This window comes from Mirounga angustirostris, unplaced genomic scaffold (genome assembly GCF_029215605.1).
Source record: "Mirounga angustirostris isolate CCGP_5_RB_7025 unplaced genomic scaffold, mMirAng1.0.hap1 SCAF_4, whole genome shotgun sequence".
Lineage (NCBI taxonomy): Eukaryota > Metazoa > Chordata > Mammalia > Carnivora > Phocidae > Mirounga > Mirounga angustirostris.
Window position 1 is genome coordinate 111,591,807 of NW_026991712.1, and position 14,812 is coordinate 111,606,618.

Genomic DNA, 14,812 nt, shown 5'->3' on the forward strand with positions numbered 1-14,812 from the left:
GAGTCCCCTGGTAGTGGGGCAGGTGAGAAAGGGGCATATTGTCGGTGTATAGTCAACCCTTGAATATGGTAGTGGAATAGGGGCATAGTGGATTTGGACATGCTAAGTTGGAGGGGCTGGCTAGACACCAAGTGAGGATGAGTGAGCTGGAGTTTCAGGCAGATATCCGGGCTGGGTGTTAGCAAAGTGGGGGTGCTTGGAGCCATGACACTGGAGGGGGAGAGCACGGGTGAGTGTGGGTAGAGAGGAGGTGCCCCAAGGACAGAGCCCTGGGGTACTGCAAAGCTAAGAGTTCACCTAAGTGTCCTACCCTCATTTTTTTTAGGCTGGTATTCAACACATTGTATTATTTTTAGTTCTATAAACCTCCTTACATTCTACTCAGAACAAAACAAACTTAGTTGAAACCAGTGTTGTAGCCCTGACGTCCTGTCATTCGTGTAAGAAATGTTTACTCAGAGCCGATTACATGTCAAGCATTAGGAGCTGGGGATGACCAAATTTTCTGGCCTCCTGAAGCTTGTGTTACAGTTGAGAACAAGGACAGTACTTGACATGTAAATAAACACACAAGATGGTTTCAGATTGTATCAGGTGCTATAAGGGAACTAGAACAGATAAAGAGAGGGTAACTCAGGACAGGAGCTGTGGCTTCACTGAGGACATGCTATGTGAACTGAACCAAAGTAGAGAGAAGGAGCCATGCAGGGTTCTAGAGGAAGAGCATTCCAGGCAGAGGGAGCAGCCAGTGCAAAGGCCTGAGATGGGAATGAGCTCGGGTTGTCGGGTGACAGAAAGTAGGCTGGCTGGTGTGCCTGGGACACAGTGAGCGGGCAGCGGTACAGAGGCCAAAGCCAGGGAGGGGGAGGGGGCCGCTCATGTTGAGTCTTGCCAGCATGGCAAGACCTTTGGGTTTTATTTTCAGTGCATTGGGAAGTCACCACAGAGTCTCAGTGGGGCAGTGCAGGGATGTGACTTACCCTCACTGTTGAGCGTAGCATGGACCGTAAGGAGCAGAGAGACTGGCTTGGAGGGTGTGGATGGTAGAGGGTGGATGAGGACCCAGCGGGGGCTGGACTAGGACAGGAGCAGTGCAAGCGGGAGAGGGCACAAGTGTATTTGAAGACCTTGCCGATGGACCAAATGAAGGCAGAGAGAAGTCTTCGATGACTCCTGGGTTTTGGCTTGAGCAACTAGATGGATGTCATTCCGTGGACAAGAGACAGGGTACACTGGAAGAGGGGCAGGTTTCCCCAAGAAATGAAGAGTTCCTATCCAGCTGTGTTAAATTTGAGATGCACGCTGGTCACTTTGCAATTCTTCGTGTTACCTACAAAGAAAGTCCCACATTCATTCAGTGTTACACCCCCACTGACAATGTTTCAGAGTTTCACCTTGTCCACACCCTCACGGACACTTGTTATTCTGTGTTGTTATTCTAGCCACCCGAGTGTGCATGAAGTGATACCTCGCTGTGGCCCTGATTCACATTTTCCTAATGACGTGGGATATCTCTTCATCTGTCAGTTTCTGGCCTGCAGGGTTTTGGGTCCCCAGGCTGGGATGCCGGGACATGGCTGTATTTAGAACATGCTGTTGACCTTCCCATCAGATCTAAGGGGGAGCATGTTTCATCAGGGTGTGAGCAAACATCGAGGCCATTTCTAAAAACAGATGTGGTTTTTGCCTGAGAGCCTAGCAAAGGAAATTAACTTTGAAAATTTAAAATTATTTCACAAACTAAACGAGTAAAGGGGAAAAAAAACTAGTATGAATAAGATCTAAGGGAAACTCTATTAGAAGAAAATATTATTATTTAAGTACTTGCTTGGAGGATATTTATTTGCAGTGAAACCCCCTGACTCCTCTCACCCAGCTATGCTAGGCAGGCCAACACCACTGTCCTGAACATCCAGCGATCCTATAATATACACAGATAAATGGTACTTTCTTAGGACCAGGATTTCTTCCTTCAGAAAGATCTCAGGCCAGCTAGCTCACACACAAGATGTGTCCAGACTGCTGAGAGGTTTATTTGAAGTCCTCAGTTGCTCAATCACAAGATACTTTGTGTTCCCAGCCTGTTGTTTGGGGATTAGAGGGCTGACTTTCTGGTGGCCTGGAAGAAGGATTACATCACCAAAAATCTCTTAGCCTAAACTTGATTGGAAACAAATTTGATCTTCACTTATAGTGCGAACCAGGAATTCCCTAAAAATGAGCCTGCTGATCCAGCAGCAATCCTACTGAGAAGTCCCACCCACCTTAGTTGGGAAATCTGATTCCAAACCTGAATGTCTCTCTCTTCTTCCATACACATTCTCTCATCCTACGAGTAAGTATCACAATGAATCACTCAGCTTTTTAGAGCTCAGAGTAGTAGAAATCTCAAACCAAGTCAGATTAAACAAACACGCAAGTTTGCAATCATTTACACGATAGTCTATTCCCTAATGGGACTTTTGTCAGACCCTGGTAGGTAGAACAGCTTTGCCCCTCTGGAAAGCAGGTAGCTGGACAGACAGTTAAAGAGGAGGAAGGAGGGCCGGTGGCCAGATGCTGAAGGTGGCACTTGGATATTTTGTAAAGACCTGGGCTTCAGCACTTCGTAGCCATGTGGTTTCGGGCAAATTGCTGACTTTCTATGAACCTCCATCTCTTCCTCTGGAAAACTGAGCTAAGTTTACTTACTTGGGAAGGCTGATTTGAGGCACAAATAAACAGTGAGGTGTGAGCACCTGGCCTAGTAAGAAGTCATCCAAGAAGGACACTGGCGTTATGTTGTCTTTTTCTCTAATTCTCAGCAGGAATTTTCTTTCATTTCCTTTTCAAACCCCCTCCTAGATGCCAGACCCCAACCCCAGGAATAATTCCAGACATTCAGAAGTTATTCAGCAGAAGTTGTCTGAGATGAAACAAATCCAGGTTTTGGATGAACAGAATATCAAAGAGAGAAATGGATTTGATCATTTAATAAATACTTGTTGGTGCCTATTATGTTCCAGAGACTGTTCTAGGTACCAGAGAAACAGCTATGAACAAAACAGACAAAAATCCATGCCCTCATGGAGCTTTCATGCTAGCTAGAAAGGAGAGAGAGAGAGACTCTGAACAAATCAATCACTGAAACACATTGGAGGGGCGCCTGGATGGTTCAGTTGGTTAAGCGTCTGCCTTCGGCTCAGGTCATCATCCCAGAGTTCTGGGATCGAACCCCATGTCGGGCTCTCTGCTCATCTGGGAGTCTGCTTCTCTCTCGGCTCCCCCCCCCCACCCAGTCTGGCTCATGCACTCACTCTCTCTCTCAAATAAAAAAATCTTAAAAAAACCCCAACACATTGGAGGTGAACTGGTGCTGAGTGCTCTGGAGAGAAACAAAGCAGAGGAGGAGGATGACGAGTGGTGGGGTGAGGTGAGGCTGGAGATGGGTGGGGGTGTTCCTAAGGGCTCCAATTCTCAGTTCTAAAAGCTGAATTCTTTGGGGGTGGGTTAGCTTTCCTGGGCTCATTTCTAAAGAGGCATCACCTTCCTTCCAGGTCAGCCAACGCCCAGCAGCCAGGCTCAGGGGCAGAAGTCAGGCTGCCACAGTGAGGGAGAGCCATGTCAAGGCAGGCAGATGGAAGGAGACTCTGGGCAGCGCTGCACACCCCTGACCCTGGGAATTAGATCACCTTGGGAAAGATCCTCCACCTTGGCTCTGAGTAAAAAAGCCCTGCGCTGTGCTTCCTTAAATAGCACTAGACAGAGACCAGTTTTGTGCACTTCAAAGTCCTTCCCTGTTTACATTGTATGAAGGACGCATTCCTATCTAAACTCATCCAGACTAACAGCGGCTAATTTCCTAGCAGCTCCACCCTAACAATTCTGGCATGGAATGGAATGAATGCTAGCACAGAACTGGGAGTTTATACTCCAGGGGGAAAAAAAAAAAAAAAAAACCTTCAAAAGTCTTTCTACGTGTCTGCCCTACTACTCAATCTCCACCTCCAGGCACCATCTTTGACCAAGTTCAAGAGGTAGTTCCCTTCCTTTAGCAGCTGTTAGGCCCTGTGTGATCGCTGCTGAGAGCACTCTGCATAAATAATCCTACAGCTGGCATTTACACTGAGCCACCTCAGGCTATTTCTTGACTGTATGGAATCATCAGTTTTCTGCCTCATGACAACTTTAGTAGGAAGCCTGGACAAGTCTACACAGAAAAGGATTTAGAATCACATCATGGGGCGCCTGGCTGGTTCAGTCGGTTTAAGCATCTGCCTTCGGCTCAGGTCATGATCTCAGGGTCCTGGGATCGAGCCCCATGTTGGGCTCCCTGCTCAGTGAGGAGTCTGCTTCTCCCTCTCCCTCTGCTGCTCCCCCTGCTTGTGCTCTCTTTTGCGCTCTCAAATAAACAAATAAAATCTTAAAAAAAAAAAAAAATCACATCGAGGGAGGGTAAAACGAGATACAATAGGGGGGCGTGCCTCTTGGGTATTTGCTATGTCTGACCTAGTCCCAACTTCTCATGTTACAAATGAGGCAACTGATATTCAGAGAATTGAGGTGACTCTATCAAGGTCATACTGCCAGGGAGAAGCCGAGCCAGACCTAGAGTCCAACAATCTAGATGCTCCCCTGAGAATTGCTTCCCCCCCACCCCTCCGGGGTCCCAGCCTGTCTCCTACTCCCTCTGCCTCCTCCCAGCGGGACTGCTCACCTCAAGCTATCTTGGACCCAGCAAGAATGAGGGGTCCTCGCCTTGCAGAAATCTACACTGATTCACAGGAGCTTGGACTCCTGATCCAGAGCCTGATGCTATTCCCTTCTCTCTGCCATCATGTTGCCCTCAGATTTCTTATTATCCCAGTTTGGGTGGGCTCAAACTTGGGATAGGATGCACAGAACCGCTTTCCTTTTTTTCCTCAGAGTGATGCTGACACACACTGCATTTACTTCTTTTAAAACTTAGCTTACATGGCTAAGAATAACTGATGTATTTGATGAGAAAATACATTCACCTGTAGAAGTCACTAGAAGGGAAAAGGGACCAGAAAGTTTCTTTTGTTTTTAATTTATCATGAGATACCTTTCTTTTAAAAATAAAATAAAATAAAATACAATAAGCCCTAGTTCGACTGATGATGTGCCTTTCCCTTTGGCCCCCAGCTCCTGGTCTCCCACCAAGCTCCCCGCTGGTCATCCCCTCCTCCTGAAATGCTCTGTTCTTGCCGGGCAAACCCTGTCCTCCCCTTCAGTATCTAAAGTGCTCCTTTGTCTTGGGGTAAGAAAAGAAAGTTTGTTTAGTTCAACAAACTTGTTGAGCATCTCAAAAGTGCCAGGCATGTGCCAGGCACTCAAGATTTAGAAATAAACGCAATAGGGCCCTGCCCTTGGGAAATTTAACTGGAACTTACAATGATCCAAAGAAACACAGCGTAGAGCCCGGCCTTTTAAGCTTTGCCCTAAATCCACTCTTCTTATGGTCATGCACTGTGACTCTTTTGGTTCCCACTCCATCCCAAGCCCCAAGCACAGTGCCTGGCACATGGTGCCAGGAAAGACCGGTGACTCACTGAATCACTGATTCCTTATGACCACCCTATAAGGCAGACAACATTTTTCTCCTTTTACAGATGAAGAGCTGAGGCTGCCGGCAGCTAAGGGCCATCTCCCAAAGTCTCCTGCTAGTGATGACTCAGGCATTTGTTTACAAACCCTTTGCTTTTTCTCCTGTGTGGCACATCATACCACTTCCCTTTCTAGACGTAGTATTCTCATCTGTAAATTCAGAGGAGCAGCCCAGATGATCCCACAATCCCTTCCAGCTCTGAATTTCGTCGTCAATGTCCAAAATCGGTGCTAGCCTGCATACCTGTTTTCCCTGGGAGGCTTCTTAACGTGTTTTTTCTGAACATCCATTTCTCCTGCCCCCATTATACTACCAGCTTTTTGAGTTTAATATTTCACTTTGTAACCTATTTGTAGCACCCCCAGTTCTGTATTCTATGCTCAAGGACTTCTCATTTTTTAAAGTCCATGACTCTGTAAACCTGCCTTCTCTGGACTAAGTAAGTCACATGCTTTACTTCCCGACACCACTAATTTCTCAAGGACAGTAGCCAGCTTGTGGCGCTCTGTGGCAGGTCTCAAAGAACCCCGTGCCTTAAGATGGACAAAATATTCCTTGGAAATGGCAAATCTTGATCTTGAAGCGAAAAATGCAGACTTTAAAATTTTGTGGGACCCTAAAACTGCAGTTCTATACACTAACGATGAAAAATCAAAAATGAAATTAAGAATTTCATTTGCAATAGCATCAAACAGAATAAAATATTTAGGAACAAATTTAACAAAAGAAGTGCAATACTGGTACACTAAAAATTAAAAAAGCATTGTTGAAGAAAACTGAAAACCTAAATACATGGAAAGATAGCCTGTGTTTGTAGACTGAATGACTTAATATTGTTAAGATTGCCACACTCTCTAAATTGATCCACAGATCACACACAATCCCTATCAACATCCTGGCTGGCTTTTTTACAGAAATTGACAAACTGATATTAAAATGTATATGGAAACGCAAGAGACCCAGAATAGCTAAAACAATCTTGAAAAAGAACCAGGTTAGAAGGCTTATACTCTCTGATTTCCCCAAATTGCAAAGTATAGTCATCAACACTGGAATAAGGATAGATATATAGATCAGGAGAGTAGGATTGCGAGTGTAGAAAGAAATTCTTACATTTATGGTCAATTGATTTTGACAAGGGTGCTAAGACAATTTGATGAGGTAAAGAATAGTCTTTAACAAATGGTTCTGGGACAAGTGGATATCCACATACAAAAGAATGAAGTTGGACTCGTAGCTCACACCATGTATCAAAATTAACTCAAATGGACCAAAGACCTAAATACAAGAACTAACGACGGGGAACTCTTAGAAGAAAATAGAGGTGTAAATCTTCATGACCTTGAATTGGGCAACAGTTTCTTACACGGGCCACCAAGAGCATAAGCAACCAAAGGCAAAAAATAGAAAGGTTGGATTTCATCAAAATTGAAAACTTCTGTACTTCGAAAGACACTAATGAAGAAAGTAAAAAGACAAGCCCCAGAATGGGAGAAAATATTTGCCAATTATATTTCTGATAGAGGTCCAATATCCAGAATATAGAAAGAGCATTTAACAAGTCAAGAATAAAAAGACAAAGAACATGTTCACTATACTTTTCTGAGTTGTCCTACATGCAAGTACATGTTTTTAATGTTGTCTGTCTTCTGTCCTGTAAGTTTGCTATTAAAATATATTAAACTATATAAAAAAAACACAAAAACACACAACTTAAAAATGATAAAGGAGGGGCGCCTGGGTGGCTCAGTTGGTTAAACAACTGCCTTCAGCTCAGGTCATGATCCCAGGGTCCTGGGATCGAGCCCCGCATCGGGCTCCCTGCTCGGCCAGAAGCCTGCTTCTCCCTCTCCCTCTCCCCCTGCTTGTGTTCCCTCTCTCACTGTGTGTCTCTCTGTCAATTAAATAAATAAATAAAATCTTTTAAAAAAAAAGATAAAGGATTTGAATAGACATTTCTCATAACAAGATATACAAATGTTTAATAAGCACATGAAAATATGTTCAACATCATTAGTCATTAAAGAAATATAAATCAAAACTATAATAAGATGTCACTTCATACACATTAGGATGGCTATAAAAATAAAAGGTACTAACAAGAATAGTGAGGTTGAGGAAATACTGGAACCCTCCTTCATTGCTGGTAGGTATGTAAAAAAGTGCTCAAAAAGTTCAACATAGAGTTACAACACGATGTAGCATATCTACTCCGAGAGTGGTGTGGGTGTGTGTGTGTGTGTACATACATATATGAAAACATTTGAATGCACAAAAGCTTGTACATGAATGCTCATAACAGTATTATTCATAATAGCCAGGAGGTGGAGATAGCCCAATACCCATCAACTAAGGAATGGATAAACAAAAGATGGTATATCCATGCAATGGAATACTATTTGCCCATCAAAAGGAATGAAGTGCTGATTCGTGTTACAACAATAGATGACCCTTGAACACATTATGCCAAGTGAAAGAACACATTCCCAAAGACCACATTATTACATGATTCCATTTATATGAAATGTCCTGAATAGTCAAATCCACAGAAACAGAAAATAGAACAGTGTTTGCCAGGGGCTAGAGGGAGCAACAATGGGCTGACTGCTAATGGGTACAGTTTTTTTTTGGGGGGGGGGTTGGTGATGGAAATATTCTGGAATTAAATAGTAGTAATAGTTGTACAACTCTGAAAGTGGTGAAAATTAGGATGTATAAATTATATCTCAATAAAGCTGTTTAAAATAAATCTTGTGGGAAATTCAATAGGAAAATGAGCGAGGCTAACTGAAAATCCCAGGCTAGCCCCCACTCTCAGCACCTAGAAGGCTCCCCACCACCACTGTGGCAACATCATACCCACAGAACTCTAAATCTATGGATTTTCAAGGTCTGTCTTACCCACTCAGCCGATGATTCCTCAGCCTCTCTCGGATATCCCCACTGGGTGATTCCCTAGCTATGCTTGACTTGGCTGTTTTCCCCTGCTCCAAGCTTTTGTTGAGTGTCTACTGCGCGCTCCATTCTGGGCTAAACATTGAGAATACACTTTGTATGGCTGTCTCTGTAATGTAACAAACGTTTATTTGAATACTTATAATGTATCAGGCATTCTACTGGTTTCTATTCATTTTTGTTTATTTGTACCTCTTTTAGTTTTGGTTCTCCCAGAAGCAAATCCTGAGACAAAGATTCAAGTGGAAATAGTTTTGGGGGAATTGCAGGCAATCCTTAGAGGGGAGTGGGAAGGGATCCAGGGAAGAAAGGAAGCCAAGAAAACAGCTCCCACAGTGAGCCACTAAAGCTTCAGCCTGAAGGGGAACTCTCGGGAAAGGTGTAAACACGTCTGGAAAAAGTCCCTGAGCTCCCAAGGGCCAGGTGGCTGGGAAATGTATAGGCTACTAAATCTGGACTCCCTGGTTGAATGCATGCTGGGCATATGTTAATTTCTCAGTATCTCTGCTGCCCACGGACACATAAGTTATGCATCCTTCCCCAGATCTGAATTGGGAGAGGGGAGAAAGAACCCTTGGGCACAAATGCAGATTTGGGCAATTGGTAGTTGGCAGGACCTGCGGTCCAGGGAATTTGGGTGGGACACTAACAACATCAGCTACAATACTTTCCTCCTTCAGGGTGCCTGGGTGTCTGACTCTTGATTTCGGTTCAGATCATGATCTCAGAGCCGTGAGATTGAGCCCCGCGACAAGCTTCGGGCTGGGCATAAGAACCTGCTTAAAATTCTCTCTTTCCCTCTCCCCTCTGCCCCTCCACCCTCCATGCTCTGTCTCTCATAAAAAAATTATTAAAGAAAGTACCTTCCTCCTTCCACACACTGGAAATGGTGTACAAGGATACACAAAACACATCATAATGCCATGAATTAGGTCAAGGTAAAGGAAAATAAGGTAAGGCAATGAATATCCTCCTAATCAACCCGGAAAAACAGATGCTATTTCTCAGCATATTCTTTGTCAAACACTGGATCTCCAAAAATACCTCCAAAACTACCTTTTGAAAAGGCAAAACTGAGTTGCCAGCTTATCGTGATAAATGCGGTCACAGACTTGCCAGAGTCTCAGTAGGGGTGATGATTTTTTCCATTATGAGAGTAATAATGCTCATTCTAGAAAATGCGTTTGGAGAGCGGATTTGTGGATTTTGGTGTTTCTGAAGTAAAACCTTTGGTCCATTCTTGGGGAACAGTGACCTCATCTTAAAGGAATGAATGCTCCTAAAAAAGATCTGTGTCAAGGTCCCAGTGGTTTCATGTTTCTAAGAGAGAACTGGGCCCTTTTCACTCTCCAAGAGGGTAAATACATTTTTATGTTCTAAGGGCTTGATTTTTTTGACTTAACGGGCCATCGTGTCCTTTCCAACAAGCTGTTAAGCCTTATTGCATAAGAGAAGGAAGACAATGAGAGTCATTGTGCCCAAGAGCTGGGGTGAGGGGCAGTGCCCAGGGGGAGGGGCTCACTAATGGAGGCCTCAGCTGCCAGGACGCCTTCCCCGAGGATGGTCTGAAGGAGGGTTTGCTGTTCTCAAAGTGCCCAGTGATGGCATGGGATGGAAAGAGAGCACTAGTGGAAACATTCTGCTGTCCAAGGGGCTTTGCTGGACTTGTGCCTGCCCCTGCCCCAGGGCCTACCTAAGCCGTGGGGGCCGGCTAATGAGAGCAAGCACCTGACTGACTGATGCAAGTGTGAAGAAGTGAAGCTGCACCCTCCTTTTCAGACCTCTCTCTACGTCCCAGGACACCTGGCAGGCATTCCCATTTCGGTGTCTAGAGGCTGGACAGGAGCTGCTGGTGCATCCCAAGCCGAGAGGTGGGGGACGAGACAGAAATGTTGCAAGACTTCTGCATGCTTTCCCATCCCTGCCAGCACAGTTAAGGGTGCTGGCGCCCCAGTCTCTGCAGAGCCCTCCCACCTCCAACCCTCCCGGCAGTTGGCTCCAGCTCTCTCCCCCTCCACAGGCTGTGGTACCTATACAAATGCAGCTTTTAACCAAAAGATCCCGCGCTCTGAGAACGGTGAGCCTCGATGCTCAGGAACACTGGTGGTGGCATTCACCACCTTCCTTGTCCCCAAAGTCAGCAGCATCTCGGGCACCAGAAACTGGTTAAAGCTGCCTGGGACTTTGACATTTGGGCATCTGCAGCAGAAGATGCTTATCAGGGGAAAGAATAAGTCTGGTGGCAGAGCCGTGAGTGCCCGAAAGTGGCAGCCCGGGGGTTCAGGGCCCCTTACCCCTGCGGGGGGGCAGGGGGAGTGCAGGGTGATGTGGGAAACAAAAGAGAAGAAAAATTATTAAATTTCCTTACTACCTAGAGCCCACTGACAAGTCATTGAAACAGGCACTCAACTGCCTCAATGTTAATACTTTGCTAAGGGCAAAAGGCAATCCTAGCCCGAACCCGCCCCCCCCCCCCCCCCCCCCCCCGCCCAGGATCCTGTAAGTCTACCCTAACATATAAAAATTCCTTTGGAAACTTCCTTTATCTCTAAAACCCCCAAGATACATGTTGGCAATCATCCCCCACCTCACTTTGGGGAGGAAGTAACCTTCCCCTGTGAACACTGCCCTGGTGAGAACTTGTCTTTCTCTTCCCCAGGTCTCTGCTTATATTGCGGAACGGAGCAGAGGTGAAGGTTGCAGGGAGTCGGCAGGGCCAGCCTGAAGCCTCTTCTAAAGCAAGGAGTGAATGGCTCATGATCCCTGAGCTGGAGTGAGGCCCTTCTTTAGAATGAGGGGCTCCTAACACTCTTGTCCAGTATGGCATGGGCCTCCATTTTCCCATGTAACTTCCCATTCCAGCTGCCCTTCAAAAATCCCACCTTTTGGTGATGCCTTTTCTAGAAATCTCCTTGATCAGTTTTAACAAGCACCACCCTGTTAAGACAGAGGATCTGCAATGCAGTTCCCACAGAAGTGGGAAATTTCAAAAGTTAAATTTCAGCCCCACAGAAGTGGAAATAGAAAAGAACCGAAAAGTTTTACTAAATATAATAACTTGGTATCTGGGGTGGAGAGAAGCTAAGCCTATGAGCCTGAGGCACCCCTGAGGAAAGAGCCCTTCCCATTCTCTGAGCTTCGAGCTGCTGAGAGACTGATTCTGGCTCTGGGTGGAGTCACACTAGGGATTCCGTGAGCCAGCTCCTCAGGCCTCACCAGTTACCTGGTGTGGATGAGGCCACATCAGCAGTGATGTGTACCCACTTGTACCCTCTCACCTGCTCCTACAAGGCTTTCTCCCAGGAACCACCTCTCAGTAGCAGGGCTCGCTCGGGCAGGTGCACCTGGACGGTGCAGTCACTGTTCTGAGCGCAGCTCCCTGACCCGCAGGAGACACGAGTGGTCGGCGCAGAGGGGTGGGAAAGCGCTTCTTTCCCCTCCTCACGCACCGATAAAGGGTCCCAGAGTCGTGCTACTCATGCCCTGAAGTCTTAGAGACGTTCTGCTGTCATCTAACCAATGCTTTGCTCTTACAATATTCTAAGCGGTTTACAAACATTAACTCACATGACCTCATAGCAACCCTCTGAGCTAGGAACCACACACGGAGGGCTCTGTGAGAGAGGGAGCTGGCCTGGAAGGGCTTAGGTAGCTCACCCAAAGTCACTCAGGGAGTGGTGGGACAGAGCTGGAATTTTTTTTAAAAAAACATGTGATTCTCTATCTGTGTTTTCCTCCCAGCCCTTCTCCCTGTGGCCCAGGGAGCCTGGCTGAGGACAGACTCAGGCTGAAGTCAGAATCATGCCTGGCCTCACACCTGACGCTCTGCTCAGCGTGGCTCACCGTGCCCAGCTGTCTCCCTGGAACGAGTTCTCCAGAAGGGTCCTATACCCCCTTAAAAATAAACCGCTATCAGGCAGCCCAAGCAGCACCAGAGAGGCCTGAATTCCCAGCAGAGGAGGAAAAAAAGCTTCGGCTCTGCTGGGTGCGGTCCCCTTGATCTGATACAGAATTTGGGATCTAACGCTGACTGCTTTCCTCTCAGGCAGGATCTTTAGAGAAGGACCATTTTTTTCTTCTGGCTGGCGGCTGCTGCCTTCTCAACCCAAGAGGCTATGTTGGCCTGAAGAAGAAGAGCAAGGAGGAACATCACAGGCTCAGTAGGTCAGGCTGGAAGTAATGGCTCATGATCCCTGAGCTGGAGGAGGCTCACCTCAGAAAGGTCCCTGGGCTCCTCCACCTGCTCCGGGAGTGGTGGCCCAGCCCCAGACTGAGCGCTTGGTCAACAAGGGAAGATTCACCCTTCCTTTGCCCTCTAAGTGCTCCTGATGAAAACACTCAGGTGTGATGCAATTGAAAACAGTTGAAAAGACACCTGGTGGTCTCAATCTACACTCCGCGTGAGGATGAAGGGGCTTTACGCCTGCATGTTCCCTTGTCCACATTCAGAACCTGGGGTGGTGGGGGGTGGGGGAGCTGCCTGCCAGCCACGGGCCACGGCATGTGGCACCACAGAGTCGGCGGGAAGGACAGCAGCTGGCCAAGCACCCAACTGGGTAGACGAACAAAAGCTGGGCACTGGGGCGCCTGGGTGGCTCAGTCGTTAAGCGTCTGCCTTCGGCTCAGGTCATGATCCCGGGGTCCTAGGATCGAGCCCCGCATCGGGCTCCCTGCTCGGCGGGAAGCCTGCTTCTCCCTCTCCCACTCCCCCTGCTTGTGTTCCTTCTCTCACTGTGTCTCTCTCTGTCAAATAAATAAAATCTTTAAAAAAAAAAAAAAAAGCTGGGCACTGAGGAGAAAACAGCCACCCTCCCCCGCCCTCCCTTCCCGCCAGGGTTTGGGCTGATTTCTTTCAGTGCTAATAAGCAGCTCATAAATACGAATAAGCTCCTTGGCACCTGGAAGCAGGCAGAGTGACTTCCCGAGTGAACTTGGGCCAAGGTTAGCCCCCTGGTGCGGGGCCAGGGTGTTGCAAGCCCCTGCTGAGTCGGGGTGGCCTGAGCCGGGCAGGAAGACTCGCCACTGTTCCCAGACAGAGCCAAATTGGCCATCCCGCAGATACATTTCTCAGTCACAGAAACTTCCCCGACAGACGGGCAGGAACACTGGACCCACCCCGATACTCATACATACATATCTATGCGCAGCTTCCAGAAGGTCCAAGAGAGCCCCGGTCTCAGAGAACACTTACATGCTGATGAGAAGCAGGAGCCACACCGACATTCCTGCCCAGCCCCCCACTACAGCTGTGTGCTAAGTTGGTGTACGAATTACACGGGTGGTGCTCTGAGCTTGTACTCGGGCCACGGACGCACCGAGGAAACGTCATTACATCCGTGCGAGGCTCATCCAAGCCCATTTCCCTGAGCACTTACGTGTTCATAAAGAGAGAGCTGTACAAAGCAACACCCCTGCCCTCTCCCCCACTCCCTGCCCTTGCCAGGGAGAGGCTGAGAGGCCAACACCAATGGGGCTGCATTCCTCTCCCTGGGGTTGGGTATTCATTGTGCCATTCCCACGCAGCCTGCTGGGTTTCCTCTGGTCCTTGGAATGTCGGGCCTCCATCTCCCTGCCGCGTCTCCAGGCCTGGGCCTGGGTGGAGGAGGCAGCCACGGGGCTGCCTTACCCACGCCCACCCGTGCTCCCCCTTCCACAGGCCTGCGCACTCTGTGACTCTGCCTGAGGGATTTCTCTGTCCGCAGCAAGGTCCTCGGTCCCCAGGCAGGCCAGACCAGGCTTGCTGGGAGTTCCTGCCCTCCACCAGTGTCGGAGGGAATTGGCAGGTGCATGTCCCAGCCTCTGGCCCCGTGTGTGGCAGGGACAAGGCCAAGCAAACTCCATCCCATCTCCCAGACGTCCCCAGTGGGAAGGAGAGCAGGGTAAGCTGCTCATTCAATGCAGTCCGAATGTGTTTCCTTCCCTTATCAGCCCACTTAAACCCACAGTGGGTGAGCAGTGTAAGAAAGAGTGAGAATCAAAGAGACAGGGCCTCCTTTGGGATTCCGTCAAGCTTAAATCCAGGACAAAAGCAGACCCTCATGGCGTGGGCTCTTCCCACCATCTTGGGTTAGTAATTACGTCAGCAACCACAGGGTTTGGGTCCCCTGGGGACACAACTGTGGCGCACTCATCCTTCTTTCTATGGTGCCCGGCACAGGGTGGCACTTCGTAGGTTCTCAGTAAATGCTAAACTAGGCAGAGCTCACCCCAGGCAAGTTCATTTGAAAGGAGCTCTTCAAAGACCTCCCC

General features: G+C 47.7%; 1 long non-coding RNA gene across 3 annotated transcripts in view; it reads right to left on the bottom strand.

Annotated features, from left to right (window-relative positions):
• The window catches only part of LOC123859367 (uncharacterized), a 107,456-nt gene extending 93,518 nt beyond the window's left edge, over positions 1-13,938 (bottom strand). Inside the window, exons 1-2 of one of the 3 annotated variants that reach the window (XR_010410825.1) lie at positions 13,755-13,938; positions 981-1,330 (exon numbers count right to left, since the gene is read on the bottom strand). This is a non-coding gene — a long non-coding RNA (uncharacterized LOC123859367). Of the gene's footprint in view, positions 1-980; positions 1,331-8,509; positions 8,639-13,696 lie in introns of those variants that run through there. The other 2 variants (XR_010410826.1, XR_010410828.1) reach the window with 2 other exon arrangements.
• Positions 13,939-14,812: the final 874 nt, after the last annotated feature.